Below are 27,641 nucleotides of genomic sequence, written 5' to 3'. Positions count from 1 at the left end.
CACAGGTGCAGCATGTGCCCTCAGTGGGACTTCATCTGTGCCTGACTCACTCCAGAGTAAGCTCAGGGCCCCACAAAAAGCAGGACTCTGCCACACAAAGCCCACATCCACCACAGACTGGAACATTTTTCTTCTACCTGCACACACCAGAGTGACTGCAGAGTGTCAGGCTACACTCTAGCAGGTAGGGCCAGCACACACACACATATGCACATGTAGGGTCACCACACACACAGATACACAAGCACATGTGCACATATGCATACACACACTCACAGGGCCAGCACATGTGCACACACAGGACCAATACATTCAGGCCACCATACAGACATACACGGGGCCAGCACACTTTGTCCTCCAGGCAAAGGTGCACTTCTAAGCCATCGGCTGTTGAAAACACAGACCATACATCCCAGAGAAACAGTGTCCTAAGTAGGGTCAAGTTCCCAAGTGACCCACAAAGTCCACTCCACTCCACTCCAGTGTCTCTGAAGCACAGTCCTGCCAAGACAACCCAACTCCAAGGAAGACATCCCCTGGGAAGTCGTGCAGGGTTCCAGGCCACCAGCCCTCCTTGCAGGGAGGCTGCAAGGCTGGCACAGGCTAGAAGGGGCAAGGAGGCGCAGGGTCATGAGGTCAGGGGCATTCACTCACCTAAGCCTTTACTGCACCAGCCTTGCAGGGTATCCTCCTGCCTCCTCTGTGGCCCACCCCACTGCCCTGCTCTGCCTCCAGCTGCCACACACAGACCCAGGTCCTACCTAACCATCTAGCACCAAGATCCAGCCTGAGACCCGGGCTCTGCAGGCCTGTGCCCAGGACCCCAGTGACACTACTGCCAGGGCGACGGCTCTGCTGTCCCCATGGTCTAGGCCTCCTTCTGAATGTTCATCAGGCTTTGGTGGGGTAGAAGGGGGAGAGCCTGACTCTTCACTGAGAAACGTACAGCTAGACACACAAATTCAAACTGCTACAGAAAAGCCCACTGACTACAACTTCAGGGACATCAAGAGAATCATCTTTAACATCTTGACAAGAGATTTTGTTACCAAAGGAGGAAAAGTGTAACAGTGGCTAACAATTACTGAGTTCTTTATTTGGTGCCAGGCACGGTGCCAGCACTTTACATGCCTGATTTCATTTAATCCTCATAACCACACAACAAGGTACTGCCAATGTTACCCACACTTCACACGGGTACTGCCATTATTACCCACAGTTTGCAGAGGGTACTGCCAATGTTACTCACACTTAACATGAGGGACTGCCAATGTCACCCACACTTCACACAAGGGACTGCCATTGATGCCCACACTTGACTGATGAGAAAAACTGAGGCTGAGAGAAGTCAAAGCAATTGGCCAGGGTCACAGGGTTAAGAAGTCAAATGGGGGGGCTGGTCCCGTGGCCTAGTGGTTAAGCTTGGCATGCTCTGCTTCAGCAGCCCGGGTTCAGTTCCCGGGCACCGACCTACACTGCTCGTCGGTGGCCATGCTGTGGTGGTGACCCATGTACAAAATAGAGGAAGACTGGCATGGATATTAGCTCAGCATGAATCTTCCTCAGCCAAAAAAAAAAAAAAAAAAAAAAGTCAAATGGGGATCCAGACCCAGACATCTCCGAGGCCTAGGCTCCAAATCTGAACCACTGCACCATTGGGGACAGTGTGACTCTGAGACCATCTTAGGGCTGGATCCTTCCCAAGGTTCTGAGAAAACTTCCTAGAGCAAAGATCAGCACACCCCCAACTCCTCTTCCAAGAACACACTAACTTAACCCTTTACTGAATTACTGGAAACCTCCGGGAGGAGTGAGCCTCATTGTGCAAGCCTGCCGTCCCATGGACCATGCAGCAAACTCAATGATTCATGTGCATTCTCACCTTCTGTAAAAGGCACAAAAACCCTCAGAAGTTGACGAAGCACGTATTTCAAAGCCCCTACCTGCCAGGGTACAAGTCAATGGAAGGGGCTTAAAGGACCTGATCAACACTGTCAGCCTAGATCATAAACCAGGCCCTTCACCTTCATTTCCAACGAGATGTAGACACATGCCAATCACAATTCTTAGTGCACCATGGGAGCAAACCAGGGTCCCTCAGCAAGGAGCATGTATGCAGACTTCCCTTCTTCCTTCCACTTGAACAGCACAGCGCTCACACGTGTAAGGCAAGGAACAGAGCAGACACAGACGAATGGGAAGGAGACCAGTCCCCTGGTCTCTGAGGCAGCAAGGAGACTTTGAGAGCAGCAGGAAACACATGGCGCAGGGGACAGCCCAGGCCCTGCAGGGAGGGGTTTCTCGGGTGGGTGGTGGCCAGGGCACGTCACGGCATGTCACGGCCCTCCCAGCTCTATATATGGGGCATCACGCTGCCACTCTCATTTGCCTCACCTGATTCCTCACTCCCACCCTCAAGCCCAAAATCAGGACCCTAACGGCATCGTGGTCATCACCAGCCAGGTGCCACTCTTGGACCCAAGTCATTTTTTACTAAGTGCCAAATCCCCAAGGCCCCTTTCCTTTCTGAGACTACAACCCCTCCTCACTTTCAAAACCAGTCCCGTCACTCAGCAGGACACCCACCTGTCTTCTCTCCTGGACTCTGCCAAAAGAGCCAGGGTTTGAAAACATTTGAGCAATGCATGAAACAAGAAAACTTGCTCAAACCAGGAAACAGCAGCTGTTCGAACAATTCATGCGGATGTTTCAGAGAAGCTTCTATATCACTCTCCGTCTTTCTGGAAAAGCATCCAAAACCTCCAGCTGGAAAATCCTCAGAATCTAGAAAATGCGGGTTACCAACCAGCTCCTAGAGCACTGGAATCACACTGAGCCTCTTCCTGGTCCCTCTAATTGCTTCAGAGCTTTTTCTCAGGCTAAGTTGAGGGCTGTGTCCCTCTAATTTCCATCTATCGATCACTACTTCACTCTCGGGAGCAAAGCGGAAAAAACTTTTCCTACATGTATGAGATAGTCCCTCTTTCTTTCACCTATTATTTAACTCATTTTCACCTAACACAAAGCACTATTAGTCTGGGGAGGAGGAGACGCAAGGACAAATCAAATTCTGCACCTGTCCCCCGGAGCAGGCAGCGATCTGGCAGGGTCACAGACGTGCCCCTTGCGTTCATGAGGGTCCTGATGGTCACACAGGGCCTCCGTGCCTCAACCCACCGTGTCCTCCCAGCCCAGCAAAGCAGAGGGCAGCCATCCAAGGCCACAGGCCAGGCTATCTCATCAACACCCACCTTCTCCCAGGCAGTACACACAACCTCGGACCATCCTCTCCAGGACGCAGCTTACCCCACCTTTGCTCAAACTCAGCACCCCTAAAACCAAAGAACCACAAATCTTGGGGCCTGTGTCACCCTCTAGTCCTCACTCAGCTGTCACTTGTCTCTCAGATGTGTTCTTGCCCACCCTTCCTCTTTATCAGGGCATCCTATCCTGTCTCCCCCAGGTGGCCATAAGACACCTGAGTGCCAGAACAGGCCATCTCACCCATCACCAGATCACAGAGGCACAGCACAGGCCAAGCAAGGAAGGGACCCCACTTGTTGAATGGACAGATGACTTGTCATCAGCCCTGGGCATCTAGCTGATCCCCACCCAATCTCCCTGCACAGTGTCTCTGGCACCTGGCCCCGCTTTTTACTCCCCACCAGGCAAATTCAAGGCTGTATTAGCTCATGCCTGCCTTTTACCAACGGCCTTTTTTTCCTGATTGGCTTCCCTGCCCAATTCAAGTGGACATTTTCTTCCTCGCAAACCTCTGAGGGCTCTATGCTTTAAGGATGAAGTGTAAACAACCTTCTATTTAAGGTCATCAACAATAATCAGAACAACCTGCATTTTCCGACCTTCTTTCCCACTATGACTTTGTCCGGGAGGGTGATCTGCCAACTCCATCCCTCCCTGATGCTCCAGTACAAGGGATCACTCCTTGTGAACAGTCTAGTCAAGTGTCACAAACCTTCTCCACAAGAACTGTAGACCACCCCCCGAGACCAAGAAAACCATCTCTTGTCAGAGTAGTGTGCTGGGACTGGGTACAGATCAGATGCCCCATGTTTTTCATGTCATGGTATGTAACAAAAATGATACTTGCACAACGCACTGGAGGTAAAATGGGGGCTACTCTCAGCATGGGTCTGGGTCCACAAGAACAACTCTGATCCCTGTCACCCATCCCAGCCTGCTGGCTAAGAAGCTCTGCTGAGAAAATCCCACAGCCAGCAACACATCTCCTGCTCTGATCATTTCATCGTGTGGTGATGAGAAGCCCATGCTGCATTTCACTCCATGGAGCACCTACCAAAGTAGCTTAGACTCTTAAATGTCAATGGGTTAGCTTTTTTAAAAACTCAAAAAAAAAAAAAAAAAAAAAAGAAAAAAGCCAACAGTAGTTCACAGACTCAGAGGACTAGTTAAACAGATCAAAGTCACCCTAATTTTTCTAAGCAATTTAAGTTTCCTTTTCCCCTAAGCAATAAATCAAGGCAACAGAGAGGACAAGCTCCCATCACCTTAACTTTCACAGAAGGTGGGATACATGTTTCTGAGCTCACTCAATGCTGAGCCCCTGCCCCAGGTGACAATCTGTCCACTTCTGCTGCCTTTGTGGCAGGGTCTCCTGATCTTCGGAAAGTAAGAGGAACCCCTTCATACTCCCCAAGAGGTTGAGCAGGTGCCCAATGGTGCCAGCAGCAGGAAAAACCATCTGTCCGATCCTGAGCTGAGATCCTGACTCACCAACAGGCCCACTGGAACCCCTCGCTGCCCCATACCCCCAATCTTCTCTCCTCCAAACAAAACATATTCAATCCCTCTAACCAGTTCTCCTGTGATGCAGTTTAAAGACCACTCCAGCAGCCAGGACAGACTCCCCCAGATATAAAGGATATGCAAGAAATAATCTCCCTTAGAGCTTTGTAGCAGCCAGTTTATGCTGTTCTAGAACCATCCAGCACCCTCAGCTGAGTGTTAAGGCCCCTCTCTCTCACCCTGGACAGTATAGCTGACTGTTGGACCCTGGCACAGGACCTGACTTAGCCTGTTCCACCTTATTTCCATGGGTTGCTTTTTTGGATCTTGAAACGGTTACCCGCATATCACCTGAAGGATGTCTACAAGTTAAGTAAGTGCCATAACTTTTTTAACCTATGGGGAAAAGTAGTTTTATGCTCATAAAATTGAAAGACATCACCCTCTCAATTCCAGATAAGGAAACACTGCCACAGTTTTTTTTTAAAAAGGCAGCCCTGAGATTCCAGAAGCAGCCCTGAGTTCCTCCTCCCTGTGTCCTGCCCCATCCCCACACTACAGACACCACATGACCTCAAGACTCAAAAAAAGACAAGGCCCTGAGGAAGGAAACCTGTCAATGGACCTATATAAATTAAGGGAGGAGGAACCTAAAACCAAACAAAACTAACTAAGCCATGAAGAAATAAGGACAACAGAGATCAGAGAGGAGAAGCTCCAGGAGGGAACAGAGAGCTATGTTCTCCTCCCTCCGCAAGTCAACACAGGGCAGGCCACTCCTCCTCTCAGGCCTCAGTTTCCAGCTTGTAACATCAAGGGCTGCCCTGCTCATCCTGAAGTCTGTGTGCCATGTGCTGGGTTCAGCATAACAGCACACAGAAGCAAGCTAGTCCCAGGTGAATCCTAAACTTGTCTGCTGCCCAGTGACCAAAAATAGTTACATTTCCAATGCTCTGCCTGACAAATATAAATTGACAGTAAGGCTGCAATTACATTTCAATCCCAACTCAGTACGTTAATATCTTTGCCCAAGAAAACTTCAAAAGCAGACCAGGCAACTCCTACTACTGGCACCTGAGGCTCCTGCCTCCTCCCCAGACTTCAGCTGCAGTAAATGTCGCTTGTATGGCTGGAAAGAGACAAAGAGCCTCAACATTAAAAATTTTACTGAAGATTTGGGGATGGAAGGCAGGAGACAGATGACCCACATACAAACTGCTGAGAAGGTCAGTTACTCAAACAAACGCGTTAAGGAAAACACTAATCAAACCTCAAAAATCTCCCCGGGTTCCAGTGTGTATAAGAGAATCCCAGGCAGGGATCTGACTACAGAATCCTCTGAGAGAACCACCACCACTGAAGGGAGTACGCCTTAACCCTTTACATGCACAGGAATAACAGACAAAAGAAAATGAAGTTCAGGTGCTCTGTCAATGATACAAAAGTCCTGAGAACACCACAGGACTAGGGTGCCTCGATCAATTTAATCTACGCCTGGAAACCAAGAATTCAGTTTGCCACACTCCTACTTTCCCAAAACCATTGAGAAACTGGGAAAAATGTGTTTCCTTGGTGGATGTGAACGAAGGTTGTAGGAGCAAAGTTTTCAGAACTGGCTGGCAAAGTGAGCCTGCCCAAAACACACAAGAAAATTAAAAACCTGTCGTCACTGCCACAAAAATCCACCAACTGGAAACTCAAGTGACGAGAATACTGGCCTGAAACCTGCTCCAAGGTCACGGTGAGCAGCTGCCTCTAAGGTAGGAATGTGTTGAGTAGAATTTAACAGCCACTGACTCAAAGGCTAATTGCACAGAACAACTGGGATTGGAGGAAATGTTATGTTGGGATTATATGCAGTTTTAAGGCCACAGGGTTTTTCACTTCCCTTTGGGATAATCTGACCAAACTTTTTAGGTGAGATCTCCTTATGATGAGCTCCAAAGACCTACCAATTGTTAGGTTGTGGTGGGATTTTGTTATACAGAAAACCTAGCTCCTCGATCTGAGTGTTTCAGTGTGTGATAACTGAAATGTGAGACCCTAGGGGGATCGTCATGTAGTTGTCATCTTGGGGGAGAAGAATTTTATCTCAGAGGTAAATGGAGGAGCAGGGGCTGGGATACATCTGACTACTTGCAAACATTTCCCACCTGTCCTCACAGCCATCCTATGAGGTCAAAGATACATTCCCTGTCTACAGATGGGAAAGCTGAGGCCAGGTGGCCAGGCCACCTGCTCAAGGCTGAAGAGCAGAAGCTGTAGTCAATGAAGAAGCCAGATCTGTCCAATTCCCAAGCTGGCTAGAGAGCTGTAAATCCAGAAAGAAGATGGTATTAGGGCCCAGGCTCTCCCATTTGCCACTGTATGCACCATAAGGCAACCCACTTCCCGTCCTTTGACAGAGTCCACTCAGGGATAAAGCCAGAAGTGCAAGGGCCCCTTTCGGTTCTCAAATGCAGGACCTCCATGACATATCTGCCTGTCAAACATCTTCCCATCTCACAGATGGAGGGGCTGTCCCTGAAAGTCGGAATGTGGGGTTCAGCAAGCCCAGGGCCAGGAAAGGGGCTGCTTCCTTTTCCCTGGTGGGGCACCATCAACCCAGCTATTCTGTATCTCTAGAGAGGCGCCAAGACTAGTGGAAAAACATGCCAAGTCTGAAATCAGAAAGCCTGAGGCCCATTCCCAGCTATAGAATAATCAGCAAGGTGACCCTAGCAAGTGTCACCCTCTGTAGGAAACTTCGCCTTCTTCCATCTAGAACATGGGGACAGGCTGTGGCTCCAGGAGGCACAGAGCAGACAGTGATGGTTTGTCCCTCCACAAGTGTGGAGATGCTCCACACAGAAGTGGAGCAGCCATAATGTCTCATCTGTCCTAGTCATAACAGCACACTCACCGAACTCCACTTTACTGAGCAAGTACACGCACTAGGCGCTGTGCTAAGCAACTTGCATTTATTATCTCACTTACTTCCAACTCAGCCACTCAAGGCAGACATTACCACCTCCTTTTTAGAAATGGGAAACCGAGGGCAAGGTTCAGCAAGGTCACGTCACTAGGAAGCGACCAAGCAGAGTTCACACCCAACTTGTGTGAGACAAAGCCAGGGTTGGGCCACAACCACTGCAGGGACCTGCTGCCCGGGAATAGGCCCGCAGCCTCACCCAGCAAACAGCAGGTGGCAATGGACGCGGAACATCCTCTCTGGCACCAGGTCAGCCAGCCACTATAATGCAGCAGTATTTTTTAAAGCGTGCTCAAAGGCGACACCTTATTTAGGCTGAATTAAGTTTGACGGTTCAAATCAAAAGATCTGACCAACAAGGCGGGTCAGGTGGTGCCCGGCCTGGAGACAGAGCTGCAAGAATGGCTGAAGGATTCTTCAACCTCAAACAAGTAGCAACATTCTCTCCAATCTCAAGCTACCTCACCCTCCCCCGCCAGCTGCAACGGCACCTGGCCAAGCAGCCTCAAAGACCTACAGCCTCAAATCTTCCCCAAAACTCCTACCTCAATTTGCTGGGAGCCTGCTTTTAGGAACTGTCCGTCCCCTGCCAGCCCATCCTACCTCAGATGCTGACCTCTCCGCACCTCGGACAGATTATCTAGTCTTCAGTCCTTTCATATGAGGACCCCAAGAACCAGGAATCAGGAGAACAGGAAGGCAAGGACCCTGCCAAACTCGTCTGTGAAACAGGGGTACCTTTGAAGAGGATCAAGAGAGAGAAAGTGGGTGCAGTGCACTGAGAAGCTGCAAGGGCCCTTTTTCCCCACACCTTGCAGGGTTCCAAAAGATTCCCAGTGACTTCCTAAGGCTACCTGCAGGTATTCAATTAGAGTAAGTTCCTTTGTCTTCTAAAAGACTAACCTACATTTTCATCAGACAAAAAGAGGTCACAAATACAGCCTAGAAAGCGAGGGGAGGGGCAAGAAGCCCATGGTCTAACATTCCTCTTGACTAAAAAGTCCTGGATCACGTTTGCTGGAATCCACACGCGTGTAAGATCTATCCCCAGCTGGTACTTTTGTTTCTAAGAACACCAGTCTCACTACTTTCACCTTGCTGCCACCACTTGAGTCCCTTGTCTTTTTTTTTTTTTTTATCTCAACCTTACATGCTGCCTTCCTAATTCAAGTTAAAAATGTAGCTTTGCACAGTTAGCACATAAAATAAGTTTCACTATCTGAAAGAAAAGCAATCTGAGGCCAGAGTGCCTAACTCACTTCCTAAAACAGTTCAGCTAACTCAAGAGCATCCCTTCTAACAAACGACCACGCTTAGCGGGCAGCAGAGTTCTGTAAGTCTCAAACTATGACACTGCCAACTTGTTCTTCTGGTTCTGCTGCACTTCCCAACCCGACAATTGTTACAAGGAAATCTCAGCGATGCTCTATTACCCCCAGGATAACCGCTCACGAAGACCTCACCTACTCACCTGTTTCATAATCTTCCAGTTTTCTACAACGAGCATAAATTCACTCAATTATCAGGGAGGAAAAAAAGTCTAGGGACAACAGCCTTGGCCATCCCATCTAATGGCACAGAAACAGCCCAAGTCCAAGCAGGTAGTTCTCCAGACAAGCATTTGAGTTGCCCACACTTTTAGAGGTTAGCACACTGACAGTCCTTAACTGAATTCAGCAGTAAGGGTGTCACATTTTTGTCTCTGTTGGGAACTGATATATTCAAAACTCTGCGGGGCATTCTTAATTTTCTCCCAAGAGAACAAACACCAGAAAATGCCAACATTTCCGAATGGCTTTGCTATTTTCCCACCCACGTCCTTCAGAAATATTCTTCAGTTGTCTGCTAAGGCCCAAGGAAGTCCTAGCTGAGCCTCATCATACCAGTCCCTGCTTTATGCTCTTCAATAGGGTCCCACTGCTCTCAAGGTAAATCCCAGACCCCTTCAGACCCAAGGCCCGCCCATCTCTGCTCCAACCAGGTGAGATCTTCCTTCAGTCCCAAGCACTCTCTCTGCCAGAAATGCTCACCCTTTTTCTCTTTACACACGTAGTTCCTACTCGTCCTCAGATGCCAGTTGGAGGAAGGCCCCCTCAAGTCTTGCTCCCCAGGTTGTGGCATTCTTTTCTCCTTGGCCCTTGTAAATTTCCCCAGATTTATGAGATTAATTACGACTTCTCTCCCACTAATCTCAAAGTAAACTACACTGAGCAGGGATTCCTAGCACAGTGCTGGAAGCACAATATGCACTCTGATATTTATTGAACAAGTCAATCCAGAAATCACTACTTCCAATGCCAGGAATGCACAAAATAAATGATACAAAACAAGTGAGAGGAGCTACTAAAGAGTTGAGAATTAGAGTCCTTAAAATGTGTTTTATTACTCAAATTAAAAAATGTTCCTTATTGTTAAAATAATCATAAAATACAGAGATACTAAAGAGTCTAAGGAAAAAAACTACTGCTAACCCTAATCCAGAGATTTGGTTGTTGACATTTTGGTACAAACCCTTCCAGGATTTTTTCTACCAAGAGTAGCATTATTTCTTTCCTCACTATTAAAACAAAAGATTGCAAGATCTTCCAAATGATACTGCATTAATAGAGATGACTTGACATTAATAAAAATGATGTCATCTGAGTGGAAATAACAATGCATCCAAATCAGTAATATGGGAGCTATCCCATTCTCTACATCACATCAAGATGAGAGGCTATTCTCTGTAAAAATCAGCTTCAGAATTTTATGGGAGGAATAATGGATGAAAAGTGAAGGGTGGAAGAGTAAGTGAGGAGAAGGTCTAGCAAATTGCTCCCAAAATCCCCATTCTAAACTGCTTCCTCTAGAAAAGGGCCAACTTTTCTGAGTTGGAAGCTGAGGAAGTGAATGCAAATGCAAAGAGGCTTGGCTCCTCCAAGGTCAGCTGGTAACTCAGCTCTCCAAACACAAGGCAGGGCTAATAGAGGTACACTGGAGCCTGGACAAGTAAATGACCTCGTGTTTTAGGAGTTCCCAGGAAATGCTCACACATTGAGTTTGCAAACAGGAGCACTCCTGGGCTCTGGTGCCCCACAGGGCAGGCTCAAGCCCAGCTCTGCCCTTCACCACTCAGCAGCCTTGGGCAAACAGCCTGACTTCCAGGAGACTCAGTATCCTCACCTGTAAAGTGGGGATTATATTCTCCCCTCCCCATTGGATTGTCATGGGCACGGAAGATGTCTATGCACTAAGCCTGGCTCACAGTAGGTACTCAAATCTGCGGACTAGTATGATCTATTAGCCCTCCTCCACAGCTTGCTGTCAGGTCTAACAAGCTACTGATCTGGTGCCAGGGAACATTATTTCACCTAACCTAACTTAAAAGAAAACTTGTAACCACCATCAGAAGAAAAAGAACATCAACAGGACAGTCAGTCCAAGACTGAAGCAGCTGCCCAGAAGGCTGTCTGTCCGTCAGTTTCTCTGTGCTACCACAGCCAGAAGGTGTCACTGTGCGAAATGGACACACAGAACCAGAGACAAACAAGCACTATGCACTCCAAGAAAACTGAAAGAAGTGAAAGGGTGGGAAGAGAGAAAATTAAAGGCTCAAGTGACTAACCCGGACTTTGATCTCAAGAACCCAAAGCTCTTAAGATAAGGATGAACTACACACCTAAAGACATTAGATCAGATACACAAAATTAAGCAGTCCCTGTAAAATTCCCAGGGCAGAGCAGAAACGTGCACCCAAGGGTTGTCATTCAGTTCCTAAGGGAGGGGTCCCCATTCATTTCTGGGTCCCAGTGCAGTGCGCACACACCAAGTGTCAGTCATACTCTAGGCTGGGGCCCTGCCCATAAGCCTTTCCTTGCTGAAGTGATCAATTCCGATTCTTGGCAATAATCCCTTTAAAAGGCCAGCTGCTACTGTCTAGTCACTGATGCCGACCCATTCCAGGTGGGAAAAAAGAAATCAATACAACCACTGCCCAGACGGGGAGGTAAATTTAAAGTGTAGGGCCCTGTGAAAGGCTGGAGCCCACAGAGGGGGAAGGGTCTCGCGGCTCCCGGGAGTCGGGCAGGAAGGGCGCGAGCGGGGGGAGGGCCGGCCCTGCAGGCGTGGGAGCGCGGGGACTCTTATTCTGACACGGGATCCGCCGCCTCCGTCGCCGCCACTGCGGGGTTCAGCGCAGCGGCCCGGCCCGCCGGGGACCCCCGCCCCAGACCTCCGCCCGCGCGTCCACGTGCCGCCGGCCGCCGCTCCCCCTCCCGCCCGTCCCGGCCGCTCGGAAGCGGAGCCTTGAGGCCCGGCCCCTCCCCAGGCCCCGGAGGAAGCGGAGGAGGAAAAGGGGCGTCGCCGCGACTTTCCAGGACCCCCGCCGGCCCGGCCCCCACGTGCCCGGGCAGCGTCGGAGCGCAGAACTTTCCAGGGCAGCGCGAGGAAGACGCTCCCGGAATACAAGGAGTAGAACTCGCTCGCTCTCACTTTTCCATGCTGACGCGAGGTTCCCTCGCAGCCTCCCGACCCCCTGGCCCCCAGACCCTGCCTGGCCCGCGCCGATCCCGCCGCTCCAGTCTCCACGGCGCGCCGCCGGCCCCGACCCCAACCCCGGCCCCCGCCAAGTTTGGTCCGGAACTTACCGGGCCGCGGGCCGGCCGGGCCCTAGGGTAGCGCGCGGGTTCGCGGGGCCGTGGGGCCGGGGTCGCGTGCCGGGCCGGGCGGCCGAGGGGCCGAGGGCGCCGGGCCGCACTTGCTCGCTCCGCCTGTAGGGCCGCCCGTGCCCTGGGCGCTCGCTCCGCCGGTCCGCCCGCCCGCCCGCGCCGCCGGCCAGATAATGCGCCCCTCGGCCGCACACATGGAGCCCGGCGCCGGCGTCACCGCCCGGGACATGCGCACCAGGTCAGCGCGCCCGGCCTGCGGCCCCCAAAACACCGGGGAGCTCTTAAAGGCGACGCCGCCCGCCCGCGCCCGGCTGGGCGGGGCCAGGCTGTCGGTGGGCGGGGCCCGAGTGCGAGAGGCGGGGCCAGGCGGCGAGAGGGCGGGACGAGGCCGGCCGGGACCGCCCCGGAAGCACCGCCCCTCCCAGCGGTAATTCACGTTACGCCCAGCCCCGCGCGCTGGTTTCCCACGCGGGCTCTGGCGGGCTCCCGCCCTGCGGACCCCCAGCGCCCTCCGCAGGACCGAGAGATAGTCGCCGGCTCACAGAACCGGGAGGGCCGCGCCCAGGGCTGACTCACGACGCACTCACTGCTGACCTCGCTCCAGCTAAGCTGCGCGACCTCGAGCAACTCAGCTGCTTCTGAAAACGGAGGTTAGAATGCCACGCCCGCGGGGTCGACACCCAGAAGCTCCCCTCCGGGGAATTGGCTGAACCATCACTTCTTCAGCGCGGTAAACAAAATTCTGCGAAGAAAGCTCCAGACCCACCCACTCGAAGACACCTGGGGGATGACTGCTCTCCCTCTCCAGTTATCCCCCAGTCTGCCCCCGTGCTTCCGAGAGAAGGTGAAACCCCCAAGAAGACAAATCTGCACCCTCCCTCTCCAGTGACATGGAAGAAACACAGGACACACAGTCTAATCTGAGAGAGGACGGGCTTTGGAGATGTTAAACTACATAAAGCAAAACTATTTCAACAGGGAAAATAAAAAATCTAATATTACAGTAGGCTCTCAACATCGAGATTAGGTTCTGAAGAATCACCAGACAAGGCCATTTTCATATCCTTTTCCCAGCGTTAAAACAAATAATTCATGATGAGACACCTAGGCTCCTGAATAGTGGCTTGTAATTTTTTTAAAACACATCCTAATACATATTCATACAACTGAAACAAAAGTTTCACCAAACATACCTTTACCACTTGCAACGTACTCTGATATTTTCTATTCTATTTCATTTTTAAAAAGAATCAATGTAATTCCGCCCCAAGATTGGTCTTGACCCCAACCTTGAAAAACACTTAATGTAGAACAAGTTTTACAAATAAAATTGTTTTTCTGCTATGTGCCCCCCCAACAAAAAGTTCAGGAAAGCCCATTTTAATTCTGTGCTGAGGTCCACACATAACTGGCAACTTTTTGTCGTTGATTCCACCACGACCCCCACCCACCCCCAAAATCTTCCAACTGTTTAATGCAACATCTGGCACAACCTCCCATGGGCAACAAGAGAAGCATTCCTCAAAGTAAAAATGATACAAAATACAAATTGTTGACCCCCAAACACCTTCCCTGACCCAGTTTTGTCGGCAATTTGCTTTGCTACAAAGAAATTCAAATGTTCAAATTCAAAAAGCAAACAAAAACAGTCTTATTCTCAAACAGGTGACTTGCTATAGGAAAGCAGGAAGCTCCTTGATCCCATGTGCAAGGATCAGTTAAAGCAATTACCAGAATCTTCACTCTAATTCGGCAGCTGTATATTTTGAGAACTTCTTTACTCTACCACAATTAATCAGATGATGTATATTAAAGCAATACAAGCAAAATATTACCTCATGGCTCCTCACCTGGGTCTTGATTAATGCCAACTTAATTAACTACAAACAGAGCAAAGCATGGTCAGGTGGGAGACCCAAGACAAGATAGATGTAGGGATTCCAGAGTCTGAGCTGGCAAGCCCTGTGTGAGTCACCAAGGTGACAACCACCCTGTTTTAAAGAGGGAGGCATCAGCTGTGACATATTAATGACACACCCCTGTGGACTGAGGTGTGCACTGGTGACAGGTGGGCTGCTCCAGAGGGCAGTGCCAACTTCTCCAACTGGGACAGCGGGGGTGGGGGTGGGGTGAAACAGGGTTTATTTTTGTGATAGGAAGAGAAGGCCAGGTGTGTAGATGGAAAAAGCAACAGAGAATCCAGACCTGTTTGGGGTCCCCAATGCTCAGGCAGGGAAATGCTGAGGCTGCTTAGACTAAAGACCTTGCCACCTTGGTGCCTAGTACTGGACTAAACAGCAAATAGTTCAGCTGGGTGATTACAAAATATGATACAATCACTTTCAGATGTCATTCTAAAGCTGAAGAATCTCTAATTAGAGACAAGTAGGCCCAAAACGATGTTTTTCTCGAAGTTTTCCCTCTGCCCTAAGAACAAGGCAGTCAATACTTATGGACATCCATCAATATGATACTTTAAAAAAAACTTATTTAAAATTTTCTTTCAAATTCACTTTAAACTTCCTTTCATAGACCCTTGCTCATAATAACCAAGCCAATTTCCACCTAACTACTGCAAAACTATTCTAATTATCTTTCTAATGTACTATTAGATAAACTTCTAAATACCATCTGAGCCTGTTCCTGCACAACGGAGGGACCGAAGAAAAGAAATTTGGGCCAAATTCCACATTTGTGTCCTCTTTTATAGCAGAAATTGGTCAAAGGCGCCACAGTAGTGTGAAACTGACCGAAAAGGAGTAGCATCACCTACTGAATGTTTGAGGTACAATACTTTTTTGTTTTCAATCAGAAAACTTCTATAAAGTTTCTGGTGGACAAAATTTAAAATGTCTTACAGGATGAACATTGATCAACAAGAACTGTCGAAGAGACCACACATCACAAGGGTTTTGCAGGCTGAGGAGCCTGCAGGCACCGGCTCCAGAAGCGCACAGGCTGGTGGCCCAGAAACAATAGAGTGATTTCAATGCAGAAAATGCATTCATGGGAAAGACTGAGGAATCACAGAGGAAGGGGCTGCTTCTCTGCCCAGGGACGGGTCTAGGAAATCTTTGTGGATGTGACATTTGAGCCAGGTCTTAATGGATGAGCATCCAAGGCATCCAGAGCAGCAGAGGCAAAGGCCAGAACTGGCTACACCTGGAGTGTGGGGGCTTTGGGACAGAAAGGGCTGAAAAGGGATGGAGTTTATCCTTTAAACTTTCTAGACACCTTTTTCTCTCCAAACACATAATGAATTGTCAACTACTTACTTAAATTCACAAGCTAAGCAGAACTAGTTATGTAGACTTTAACCAATTTTGAGATTACTGCTATCAAAGTGATACTAGGCTCCCCCTTGTTTTCTTTTTTTTTTTAAAGATTTTATTTATTTATTTTTCCCCCCCAAAGCCCCAGTAGATAGTTGTATGTCACAGCTGCACATCCTTCTAGTTGCTGTATGTGCGATGCGGCCCCAGCATGGCCGGAGAAGCGGTGCATCGGTGCACGCCCGGGATCCGAACCCGGGCCGCCAGCAGCGGAGCGCGCGCACTTAACCGCTAAGCCACGGGGCCAGCCCAACAAATGTCATTTTTAAATCACGACATTCTCACACTAGATTAGGAGTTTGTGGGAGACAGATCAGCACCGTTTGCCCCATCCCTGTCACGCATGCTGAAAAGCTCTCTGAAGCACAGCTCTCTAGAGACGGGCCACTTTGTCAGCATGTGTCTTTTTGTTTTGAGTGTCGTTTCTCACTACAATTCTGAACGCTTAGTGTTTGTTCAATGTGAAGTTCAGGCTCCATCTGCAGTTAGTCTCTGTGTGGCCCTGACGATGTCCCACTATTACAGGGTTCTGAGCACAAATACTTCCCTAAAGGGTTAAATATAAACTGCTCAGAAGTATCATCGTGAACCGGAAGTGTATCTCCCACTCTGTCTTCATCTGCACGTGTCACCAGTTGGCAAGGAATATCTCTTTTGTGTCTACACATGACTTAGAAAAAAATGCCCACCTAATTTACATCAATTTTAAGTCTTTGAAAGGTTAGTAAGTGAACCATGTTTTCTATGAATTAAAGAATTAAAAGGAGGGCCGGCCCCGTGGCTTAGCGGTTAAGTGGTCGCGCTCCGCTGCTGGCGGCTCGGGTTCGATCCCGGGCGCGCACCGACGCACTGCTTCTCCGGCCATACTGAGGCCGCATCCCACATACAGCAAGTAGAAGGATGTGCAGCTATGACCTACAACCATCTGCTGGGGCTTTGGGGGAAAATAAATAAATAAAATTAAAAAAAAAAAAAGACAACAACTATTAAAAAAAATTAAAAGGAAAAAATAAATCAGAAAACTAACAGGAAAAAAAAAGGTTCTATGACAGTCTGAAGTCTAGAAATCAACCTATTCAAACCTGCTTAGCAAAGAAAGAGTGTTAGTCACATCATCGGTCTGCTAAAAAACCTTGGTTTAGACATGAAGAAAAACATGTTTTAAAAACATGTTTTAAAAACTTGGTATCCAGTTCACACCCCACTCCCCAGGTGTTACATGGCAGATCTTCCAACTTGACATAGGAAGGAGGAAAAACATTCCTCCCAAAAGTTTTCCTAATAGGATGGGTCCTCCCCTCCTCCACTGGTGCCCAGCATTTCACTATAGAAAATACAGATGGCAAGTCTTTGTAGTTTTCTCCTTCACAGCTCGATAGCAAACGCCATGCCCTCTTGCATGCTGACCATGTCAGGTCTACATTTTACCAACTCCTGGTTTGAGAAGAGTAAGATCTTTATTTCAAATTTAGGTCAAAAGTCAACCTTCAATAGAGATGCTTTGAGAGGCTAAATATAAAGCTTGAAAGCTTTATAAATATAAGTATAAATATAAATATAGCCTAAACCTTGAAAATGCCATGCAAGTTAAAAAATTGTTCTACTGTGTTAAGAATTTTAGACCAGCTTAAACGATGACAATTCTCAAAGGAAAAAAATTCAGAAGCAGCCCCCAAATCTGTTCTCTTGAACCTGCTTAGGAGATTAAACTCCATGCAGACTGCATACCATTACAAAGAGCATCTAGGTGGTCTGATTTCACTGGCCATCTTTGGTTTCTAATTGAAAATGCTTATTGAGAGCTCCATTTAAATATTATTTTAATTTCAATTCAATCTTGAATCCTACAATGGCACATTTTATAAGACTTTCTACCTTTGAAGGTAACTTTGGGCTTTTCTTGCCAAAGGTGCTCAGTCAGTTCAAACTCTGACTTTTAGACAAGCATAACCTCCTCAGGTCAAGGGAATTCACCAGGCTGTTTTTCACCTCCAGGTCCCTGCCTGCACCCATGCTGTTCCTTTCCCCGGAATGCCTAATGACCTAACAAGTAGCTCTTTCTATCACCCCTTCCTTTGCCAGTCCTCCAAATCAGCCCCTCCTTCGCCCATCCAACTGCAGCACTTCACTGCATTTACTAGTTCATGTACCTGTCTTTTCCTAGTAGCCTGTGAGCTCCTGTGTCCAGCCAGGTGCCTGACCCTTAGCAAGTTAAATGAATATTTCCATCACCCTCAAAGGTGAGGCTTTTGCTAGTGCATACTACACCCTGTAAAGTATAGGTTTCAGCCTTTTTCCTAGTTACTCTGTCATGCTTCAGGAGGCATTCCAAGTCCATATGGTAAGTACACCAAGGCGATGCAGTGGCAGCTAAGGCTACAATGAACTAAGGGAACTCACTGGGAAAACTCAGCCAATCCAGGAACTTCTAGATCACTGGCCCTTGGTCATTCACAGCAGCCTGTGGCCTTAACGTGGACTGGTTTGCTCTCAGGCAGTATTAACTGCTGTAGATAGCTATCCAAACTTGGGTGCCAACCTCAAGAGAGGCAGTCAGCCTTGATATGATTCTGTAAGCACAGGGTCGGCCCCGTGGCGTATCGGTTAAGTGCGCACGCTCTGCTGCTGGTGGCCTGGGTTCGGATCCCAGGTGCGCACCGATGCACCGCTTGTCAGGCCACGCTGTGGCGGCATCCCATATAAAGTGGAGGAAGATAGGCACAGATGTTAGCCCAGGGCCAGTCTTCTTCAGCAAAAAGAGGAGGATTGGCATGGATGTTAGCTCAGGGCTGATCTTCCTCACAAAAAAAAAAAAAAAAAAAGGATTCTGTAAGCACTACCTTTACTAGGCACTTACAACAATCTGGCAGCTTGCTTCGTGCCTACCATCCCCACCCCACAAATGAGGAAACTGAGGCTCAAAGAGGTTAGGCCACTTGCAATTAGGCCACTTTCCTGAGGTCACAAAGCCAGCAAGTGGCAGAATCTGGATACAAACCCAAGGCTTTCTGGCTCTAAAGTTTCTACTGCAAAATAAATAAAGTTTCTACTGCACACAGGGCCTCCCACGGTACTTCTACAAAGCAATAAAGACAAATAACAGCAAACTATTCTTCAAGAGCACATTCTTGCAGAAGGACCTATCTACTGTCTGCTTCCTTAAGTTCTATACACATCTCCAGAGCAGCCCTCTACAGGCAAGCTTCAGCAGGGAACACTGTGATAATGTAACAGGAAACCATGCTGTTGGCCACCCTGCCAGATAGACCTGAGTTTGTGGGTACATTAGCTGAGCCCCCAGAACTGCCAAGTGCAGGTCCACTGGCAGCTCCTAGCTCTGACAAAGCAGTTTACATGTTTTTTATGCTCAAATTGGGGCCTAAGAACTCAGCCTGGAGGTCGGGGCAACAGGAAGTGAAGAGGGAGCAAGCATCCACTTCCCAAGGGCAGCAGAACCCAGAGGTGGGAGCCTGGTCACGTGCACAGTTGCATTACTTGTCTACACCCACTTCCGGCCTGGGCCTGCCTCTTCACCTCCGGAGTCAGTACTTGGGTGGAGGGAAAGAAATAGACAGACTACCAGAAACTCTCCTTATAACACCCTCCCTCTCCCCTGAAGCCTGTGCCCTGAATGAGTATCCACTCCTGTTCTCTGACTCCACCCCTCACAGATACACTTACTCAAGAAAAGCACCTGTCACATAATTGACCTATGTGGACTAACATCAAATCTGGCCACAACATAGAAAAGTCAAATAGCACTTCCCCAATCCCAGTGCAAGACGGAACCCTAGGGCAAAGGGAACTCCGTGCACCAAGAACCTACTAACACACAACAAAGCAGTCTCACTTTTCCTATGCCATAAACAACAGCCAAGCACTCCCTTTGTCTGAATTTTTTTTTTTTTTAAGATTTCAAACAAGGTGGGAAGGGCTTTTAGAGCTGTTTATCTCTGCAAAATATGCACTGCCATGAAGAAACGCCACAGGATTCCAAAAACACACTGCCACTGACTTCAAGAAAAGCAAAGCTGAAAATGCTCCTGGCAGTGACCATCCCAGACTCTCTCTTGTTTCTTCAAGATTACAGCCACAGTCATCCTGGATCAACTAGTGCCAACAGCCAACAATCAACTGGGAAAATGCCATAATTTCCATCTCCTTTTAGAGAGAGGAAACAGAAGGAAGGAGCCCAGTGAGGAAATTAGAAGGGTAGTGAGGTTTCACTTCTAAACCTCCAAGCAACTCCACCTCAAGCTCCCAACATCCAGAGATATTCCCAAAAGAGCCCTGCAATATTCTTTCACTCTTTTGTTTACTTCTCTGCAACTGGGATGTAAGCTCCTGAAGGGCCTACTGCATCTGTCCTGTTGGGTTCCCAGCACCTAGCATGGTGCGCCTGGCACATCATAGGCACTCATTTATTGCTGAATTATTTGCTGGCACAGGAAGTTACATGAGCCAGAAGTTTAACACTTTGTATTTTTCAATCCAATTTAAGTTGCATTAAAAAAAAAAAACCTACCTTATGGCCACAGAGGAAAACCTGTGGTAAGTAAAGCCCTTACTTGAGTGCTCAAATGTCCCTCTTAGGCCAGCCTGGAGGGATAAATTCTTATTCAAACGAAGCACCAGTATAAAGGCAGCTGGGCTGCAGAGAGGATAAGCCAAACTTAATACTAGAAATTTAAAATAACACCATCCATTCATTTGGATGAACCACTCCACACAGTAGTTATTTCCCAATTCCAAAAGAGGTCAGCTTCTTTCTTATCATCAAGATCCCACAGGGATTTAATGCCCCCAGTGCTGTCTCCAACAGGAAGGAAACCCTGACTTCCCCAGCTATTTCAGTTATATAAATCAACAGTTTATCGGCCGGAGTTAGAAGCTGGGCAGTGTTGGGACCCACATGCCTTTTAGAGCTGCCCACCAACGGATAACCACTTTACATTACATCTAATAAATGTACCTAGATCAATATCATTTCTAACTATCCAAGGGTTTTTATTGCTGTAAGGATCTGTCAATCAAGAAAAAAGTTTAAAAAACTTCCTGTTAGATAAGAGACTTGGTGGTGGCGCCACCATCCACCAGAGTGAAGTCTGTAGCACACAAGAGACACAGCATAATTTCAAAAGGGATAGTGATCCCTTTAAAGTTGTATACCTTATTTTTTACATTTTAAAAATAATAAACTTTGCTCTTTTCTCACATAATGGAATAACTATCCTTAAAATAATTAAGAGAAATTTAAGATTGGTGGATATTTCTTGGCCTCAATAGTCAAGTCACTTTGTGTGTGTGTGTGTGTGTGAAAGAGATAGAGAAAGAGAGAGAGAGATGAGGGAGGGAGAGGGGATATTTCAATGGGAAAAAAAAACCCTTTTCTTCAAACTTGGGAGCAGCCCAGTGTGGGGCTAGCTCATATTCTCACCCATTAATTCCCCCTGGGTTTTAGCTGTCAGGGGCAAGTGCCATCTGTCCCCACCCTACTAAATGAAAAAGCCTGGGCCCAACTCACCGGCCATGATTTTAGGGCTTTCACTAATTGTTAAGAAAGAATCCTCTCAAAAAAAAATGTGTCCTGCCCACTCAGCCCCCAGCCCCCAGCCCCCACCCCCAGAGGCTGAGTTAGCATCTCCACAGCTCTCTAGATACTGGAAGCTCAAGGTGAATCCTGATCTCCTCATGGGCACTAAGCCACACACTGGCCCTCTCAATGTTCTATTATTGTGTGGTGTCAAATGCATTTGTACATCACTTTCCCGGTCTTTTGTCCCCAAATCTGATCCATTACCCTAAAAGAACAGTTGTTCTTTCAAGGTTCCAATGTGTAAGAAGAGATCTCTCACCAGGTAACTGTTACATATAACTCACTCAAGCAGTCCCAAAATATAGATACGATCCTTTAGGTTTATGGTTCACCCACTTTTTTCTTCTCACAATTCTTCAAGTTCATTATAATCTTCTAGTTTGCCTATGGTCTAATTATAGTAATACATCTCCCTACTTGCCCTTATATCACAAATTACCCCATTTTACAGAGAGAGAAGGCAAGGCCAATGCAAACACAAATGCCTGCCAAACAGCAAATCCATCTCACATCTGCTATCTGAACACAGGAAAATGCTACAAGACCCAAGGGGGTAGTGGGTTTTACAAGATACATACCAAGTTTCTTTTTCTTTGGGCCTATTTAGCCTTGGCAGAATGTCAAGTGCTTCCTGGTCTGGGAGTCCAGGCCAGAATCGTAATCTCCTGCGTACAACAACCAACCTTTATTGTACATGTGCTAGGTGCTGTACTGGCTGCCTCCCGTTCATTATCTCAGATTCATTCATTCATATGTCTAGGAAGCACTTCCCATCTGTAGGCACTTTCACGTACATTCACAGAGATATGACCACTCAAATACTTAGTAACATGCCTATTTTGTGCCATAATTTGTCCAAGGCCACACAATTATGAAGGACAGACCCAAAATCTGAATCAGGTCCTTCTGACTTCAAAGCTCCCCCTTCCCTTTCTAACACTCCACGTTGCTGGTTCTATGGGTTTCATTTAAAATGATAAATGTGTGCCGGCACTTCTCTGCCCTGTCTCAGGACACCCTAAGCCCCAAGCTCCCCACCATCTTTCCCTTTTCCCTCAGGGCAATACCTACAGCTGACCAGGAAGAGGCAGTAGAAGAGCAACCAGGTCTGCAGCAACTTCCTGCCTGGACTTGACTACTCCAGGAGCAGAGGGCCCAGGAAACTCTCCAAAGGCTTCTCCACAGAAGAAAATAGCTCGAGTTGAAACTTGTGTCCACATGGTCCATCGACAGATTTAGAACTCAAATTATAGCCTCAGCAGGAGTCTTCACAAAGGACTCAAATTAAGCAAGATCCAGATGGAAAGGAACAGGAGAGAGACAGCCTTAAGTCAAACTGTAAAGTGAACTGCTGTTCTAGCAGAGTCAGAGGAAAGAACTTGTTGAAATGCTAAACCAAACAGGAGCTCAGCCTATATTTCAGAACTCCACTTCAGGAACATTCTCCCCACGTTTTTAGCCTGAGACTTGTGTATGGACACGAAGTGGTTACAAGTTACTCAGGTTTCAAACTGAGTTCACTCCTGTCCTTTGGACCATCTCTCAATGCCAGCATTCATCTACTTGGGCTCCAGAGAGCTTTGCATTTGGCAAAGCAGATAAAATTAGCTACCGGAGTGAATCTGGAATCCAGGGTGGGCCATTAAAAAAAAGTACATATGAGATTTGTAAAAGCCACCTAAAAACTTCTTTCAGTCAGGCTGAAGTCACCTAAAACTTAGAGAAATGAAGTCAAATCCCCTGTCCCTTGCCTCCCTTCTACCCTTTCTGGCTCTAAGGTGACCCATTTCCTGCTTCTTGCTCTGCCTTCCAAATCAGAGTGGACCACAAACTGAGGACCCTCTAGAGATCAAGGGGTAAATCAGAAGGCCTAGGGAGAGAAAACACTTCTTTTTTTTGAGGGGGTTGTTATATTATGCAAAGGGAGGTTGGAGGGATGGGACAGGAAGTGGGTCGTCCCACAGCTTAACAGTGTGATAATGGGGGGACAATGTTTCAGGTGGTCATCTGGCAATAGCTCCTGCTCCCCCAAATCTAGCAGGTCTCAAATGACAAGAGAAAACAGCGTTTTTTGCCTGTCACCCAGTTTCCCTTACAGCCACAAAATCTTCCAGGTCCCTGGAAGCTGAGGTAAAAGTTCAGAGAAGACCTCCAATTTGGCAAGAAAGAAGACTGGAAGTGGGGGTACATTTCTGATCTCTCTTTCCAGAATGGAGGGAAGTAGGTGCCACAAACAGATACAGGGGAATCTTGAAGTTGGGGCCTCCACGGAGAAATGAGATTAGTTTCTTCCTTAGAGAAACAGAAGGAAAACCTCAGGAAAGCAGGAATGTCCTCAGGCAAGTGGGAGCGGAACTCCTCAGAAGGCAAGGGGAGCCCTTAGAGAAATGAAGAAATCCACTGTCTCTCTCATCAGGAGAGGAGGTATCTTGGAAAAGTGGAGGCACACTTCAGAGATGTGAGGGGCCTGAAGGAGTGGGACGTATATAGGGGGAGAACCTCTGGAGAAGCCTCTAAACATTGCAGCATCCATAGGTTAGTAGGGGATCCAAAAGAAATGGAAAATGTTTTGGAAAAGTGGGGAACTGCTCCTCAGAAAACTAAGGATCCAGTCAGACATATGGGCATTTCAGGGCATTTCCCTCAAGAAAGGAGAGGAACTCATCAACAAAGCGGGAGTCCCATCAAAAGTGGGGACAGCTCAGAAAAGTGGGGAACACCTCCAAAAAAGATTCTGACAGTAGTAGGAACACCTCAGACTAGTTGGGGGACACTTGGGAGAAGGAGATCGCCCAAAGAAGTGGGGACAGAAAAGTAGGGAGAGCATCTCAGAAAGGTGGGGGGAAAGCGGCCCCATGAAAAGTGGGAGGCACCTTAGAACAGCAAAGAGAGAAGGGGACACATCAGAAAAAGGGAACAGTGGCTCAGAGAAGCAGGGATTTCCCGTGAGCGAGGGGGAGGGTCCCCTAGAAGCAGAGGTGTCTCCTGAGAGAAGCAGGGGTCCCTCAGAGAAGCAGGGGTCGCCTTAGAGAGGTTGGGAGGGGGAGTCTCAGAAAAGGGGGGAGGGGTCCCTCAGTGAAGTAGGTGGTCCCTCGAAGAGATATTGGTGTCCCTTAGAGAAGGATGGTCCCTCAGAAAACTGGAGGTTCCATCAGAGAAAGGGAGCTTCCCCAAAAAAGTGAGAGTCTCTCAGAGAGTTACGGTTCCTCAGAGAAAGGGGCTCCCCTCAAGAGGTGGGGTCACTCAGAGAGGTGGGGGGTTCCCTCAGAGAAGGAGGGCTCCCCTTAGAGTAGCCGGGCTCTCTCGGAGAGATGGGGTCCTTCAGAGAAGGGGGCTCCCCTCAGAGAGGCGGGTCCCCTCAGACAACGGGGTCCACGCACTGGAGGCAGTCCCCTCGGAGAAGCGGAAGCCCCAGACAAGCCCGGGACACCGGAAGCCGGGGACCCGCCACCAGCCGCGCCGGCCCCTCACTCACCGAAGTTGCTCGGCGCCCCCGCAAGCGGCTGCTGGGCCCCGGGCGGCCTCGGGTGGCCGGGCCGGGTCTGGTCTGCTCGGGTCCCGCGGCGGCGGCTCCCTCACACGGCGCACGCGACGGCGGCGGCAGCTGCGACAGGACGACGGCCGGCCGACCGACTGACTGCGCGGGCGGCGCGAGGCGCGCTCCGGCGGTGGGGGTGGGGGTGCGCGTGCGCGCGCCGGGGCGCTGACCCCGGGCGGGAGGAGCCACCGCGCCGCGCTTGGAGCCGCCGCTCCGTCTCGCCGCTCCGTCTCACACTGAAATTGCCCGCTTCGCAGCCTGGCTTCCCCGGTTGCTAGGCAGATTTCGCCTAGCACACTTCCGGGTTGAGGCGCGTCTCGGCGAGTGGCGGCGGCGCAGGCCAATGGGGTCTGGCCGGAGCTCCCGGGATCCGCGCCCCACAGAGGGCGTGGCCAGCCTCACGACGGACAGTGCCCGGCGGCCAATGAGCACGCGGGCCGGCGGGCCCTCGGGATCGCGCCGGCGGCCTGGGCGGGCCCGAGGAGGCGGGACGGGGTGACTGACAGGCGACCTACCAATAGGAGAGTGGAGTGGGTCTCAGGTCCAGTCAGGGTCCTGAGGAAGCGGGGCTTAGGCTTCGGGGCGGGAACGCCGCGAGGGGCGGGGCCTGGGGGACGCGTCAATCCTTGGCCCGCTCGCTGGGACCCCCGGAGGGCGGTTCGGTTGGGCCGCTCCGCGGCCGACAACTGGCTGGGCTGGGGGTTCCCCGCAGTGCTCAGCAGGGGCGCCCCACCCACAATGCACCGGAGGCGGCCTGGGCCAGGCTGGCGTGGGACGGTTAAGCCGGGCGGTGGGCGGTGCCGCGTGAGGAGCGCTCTGAGGAGACGCGGAGAGCTATGGTTCGGCTTCCTTCCCGGGCGGATTCGTTGCCGGAGCGGTCTTTTCCGCCTGAAGTTGTGGGTTCGACCCTCTTCTGAGGAGACTCTTGAGGATTCTTGCCGTTGGTCCCCGTTCTGAGGAGAATCTTCGGGATTCTTTTCCTGGTGCCTGTTCTGAGGAGAATGTTGAGGAATCTTGCCCTTGGCCCCTCTTCTGAAAAGAATCGTGGAGGTTCTTACCCTGGCCTCTTTTCTGAAAAGAGTTTTGGCGATTCTTGCCCTGCCTCCTTTTCTGAGGAGAATTACCAGTAAAAGGATGATTTTGTAGATTCGGAACCCCAGCTCTTCTTTCTAAGAAAACTTGTGGGGGCTCGGGCCCCTGCCCCCATTGCTAAGGAGTATTTGGGGCATTCAGGACCCACTACCTTTCCCGAAGAGTATTTGGGGAACATACCCTGCCTTTTTTTCAGCACTGTTGGGAGCCACTGGCCGTCTCCCTCCGTTTTCTGAAGAGCAGTGGGGGCTCTGTGGCCCTGGCCTTCATTTCTGAAGATAACTTGGGAAATTCCTACCTTGTATGTCCCTCCCCCCACCAGAGGAGACATTTGGAACTTCATGCACCACCCCCGTTTCTCCAGAGAAGAACTGAAGGAGGTTGTTGCTCCCTCAGCCCTTTTACTAAAGGAGTGCCAGGGAGTTGTGCTCCCTGCGCTTTTTCTAAGCAGCGTCTGAGTGTTGCAGAAAGCGTTCCTCTTTTCCTAAGAACTGCGACCGTTTGACTCCTTTGCCCCAGAAAATTGTGAGAAGTGTATACTTCCTTTTTGGAAAAGCTACACATTAAGCCCTGCTTCCCCTTTTTTTGAGGAGAATTTTTCTGAGCAACTGTCCACTCTTTCCCAAGAGTCAAACCTGTGACCATTCCTGATTCTGTCCCCTGTCAGGCTCTTCAGCCCATTTCCTTCTCTGCTGAGTGGGGCCCTTCCAAGAATTCCTGCTTCCCACCTACCCCCAGAAAAAAGTAATCAGTCTTCCAAACTCTGCAGTAGCACACTCAGTGGCCTACCAGGTGCCCTCACTTCTGTCTTCCCCTAATTGGTCTGAACTCCTCCCCTGATTTACCCCCAAAGAACCCAGTTTTGCCCTTAGTAGGCAACCAAATGTCCATTGTATCAAAGGAGTGAAGAAGGCAGTAATGAGAAAGACCCACAACACTGTGAGGATTCAGTATTGCAAACTTGTTGCCACCACTTTGTGCACAGAAGGGTACAAGGTGCTGAGATACCTGAATTATAGAATGGAACTTGTAAGCCGAAATGAAGGCAATAAAGAGAAATAGGCCTATTGGCAGAGGCAAGCAGAATGTTATACTAAAGAGATAGCAAGAAAATGTAGGCATGTAGAGGAGGAAGTGATTAAATGAGATAATGAATATGAAAATGCTTTGTAAACCATGAAGCAATGTACCCATGTGGAAAGGATTATTGTTAATGTTACAAGTGGGCTGACATTCCTGGAAGAAAAGTAAAGACTAAATTCTGAGAGTCAGAGTGATGGGAGGTTGATAGGGAACCCTGTAGGGCCTGACTCCCTGAGTGAGCTCAGCCTGTACCCAAGTGGCAAAGCTGACAGAGTCCTTGGCTAGAGAAGGAAGCCACTGGAAACATGAAGACAATGTGTTCCCAGAGCTCCTTTGCACCTCTGTTGTAGCATTTACCTCATTCTGCAAGTGTCTGAGGCAGTCTGGTTGGAGAATAAACACTTGGACTTTGGTGGCTAGCAGAACTAGGGTTGAACCTGTGCCTGCCACTCCCTAGCTAGGCCAGTTACTTTCCTTAACCATATCAGAAATGAGAACACCAGTCTCTAATGGTTGCACTGAGGATTGTGAGCTCAAAGTACCTTGCACTGTGCCTGGTGCACAGTAGGGACTCAGGAGCTTTTCATTTTGTTCCAGTCGCTAACCAGGATGCTTT

At 49.1% G+C, this 27,641-nt stretch overlaps 1 protein-coding gene across 6 annotated transcripts in view; it reads right to left on the bottom strand.

Annotated features, from left to right (window-relative positions):
• Positions 1–25,105, bottom strand: part of GATAD2A (GATA zinc finger domain containing 2A) — a 94,574-nt gene extending 69,469 nt beyond the window's left edge. For 3 of the 6 annotated variants that reach the window (XM_058563887.1, XM_058563882.1, XM_058563888.1), the window contains exon 1: positions 12,364–12,618. The gene's annotated coding sequence lies outside the window, so the exon portion shown is untranslated. Of the gene's footprint in view, positions 1–8,341; positions 8,477–12,363; positions 12,620–24,787 lie in introns of those variants that run through there. The other 3 variants (XM_058563884.1, XM_058563883.1, XM_058563885.1) reach the window with 3 other exon arrangements.
• Positions 25,106–27,641: the final 2,536 nt, after the last annotated feature.

Source organism: Diceros bicornis, chromosome 20, assembly GCF_020826845.1.
Source record: "Diceros bicornis minor isolate mBicDic1 chromosome 20, mDicBic1.mat.cur, whole genome shotgun sequence".
NCBI classification, from domain to species: Eukaryota; Metazoa; Chordata; class Mammalia; order Perissodactyla; family Rhinocerotidae; genus Diceros; species Diceros bicornis.
The sequence above is the reverse complement of the archived record's forward strand: the minus strand, read 5'-3'. Positions and strand labels throughout refer to the sequence as shown.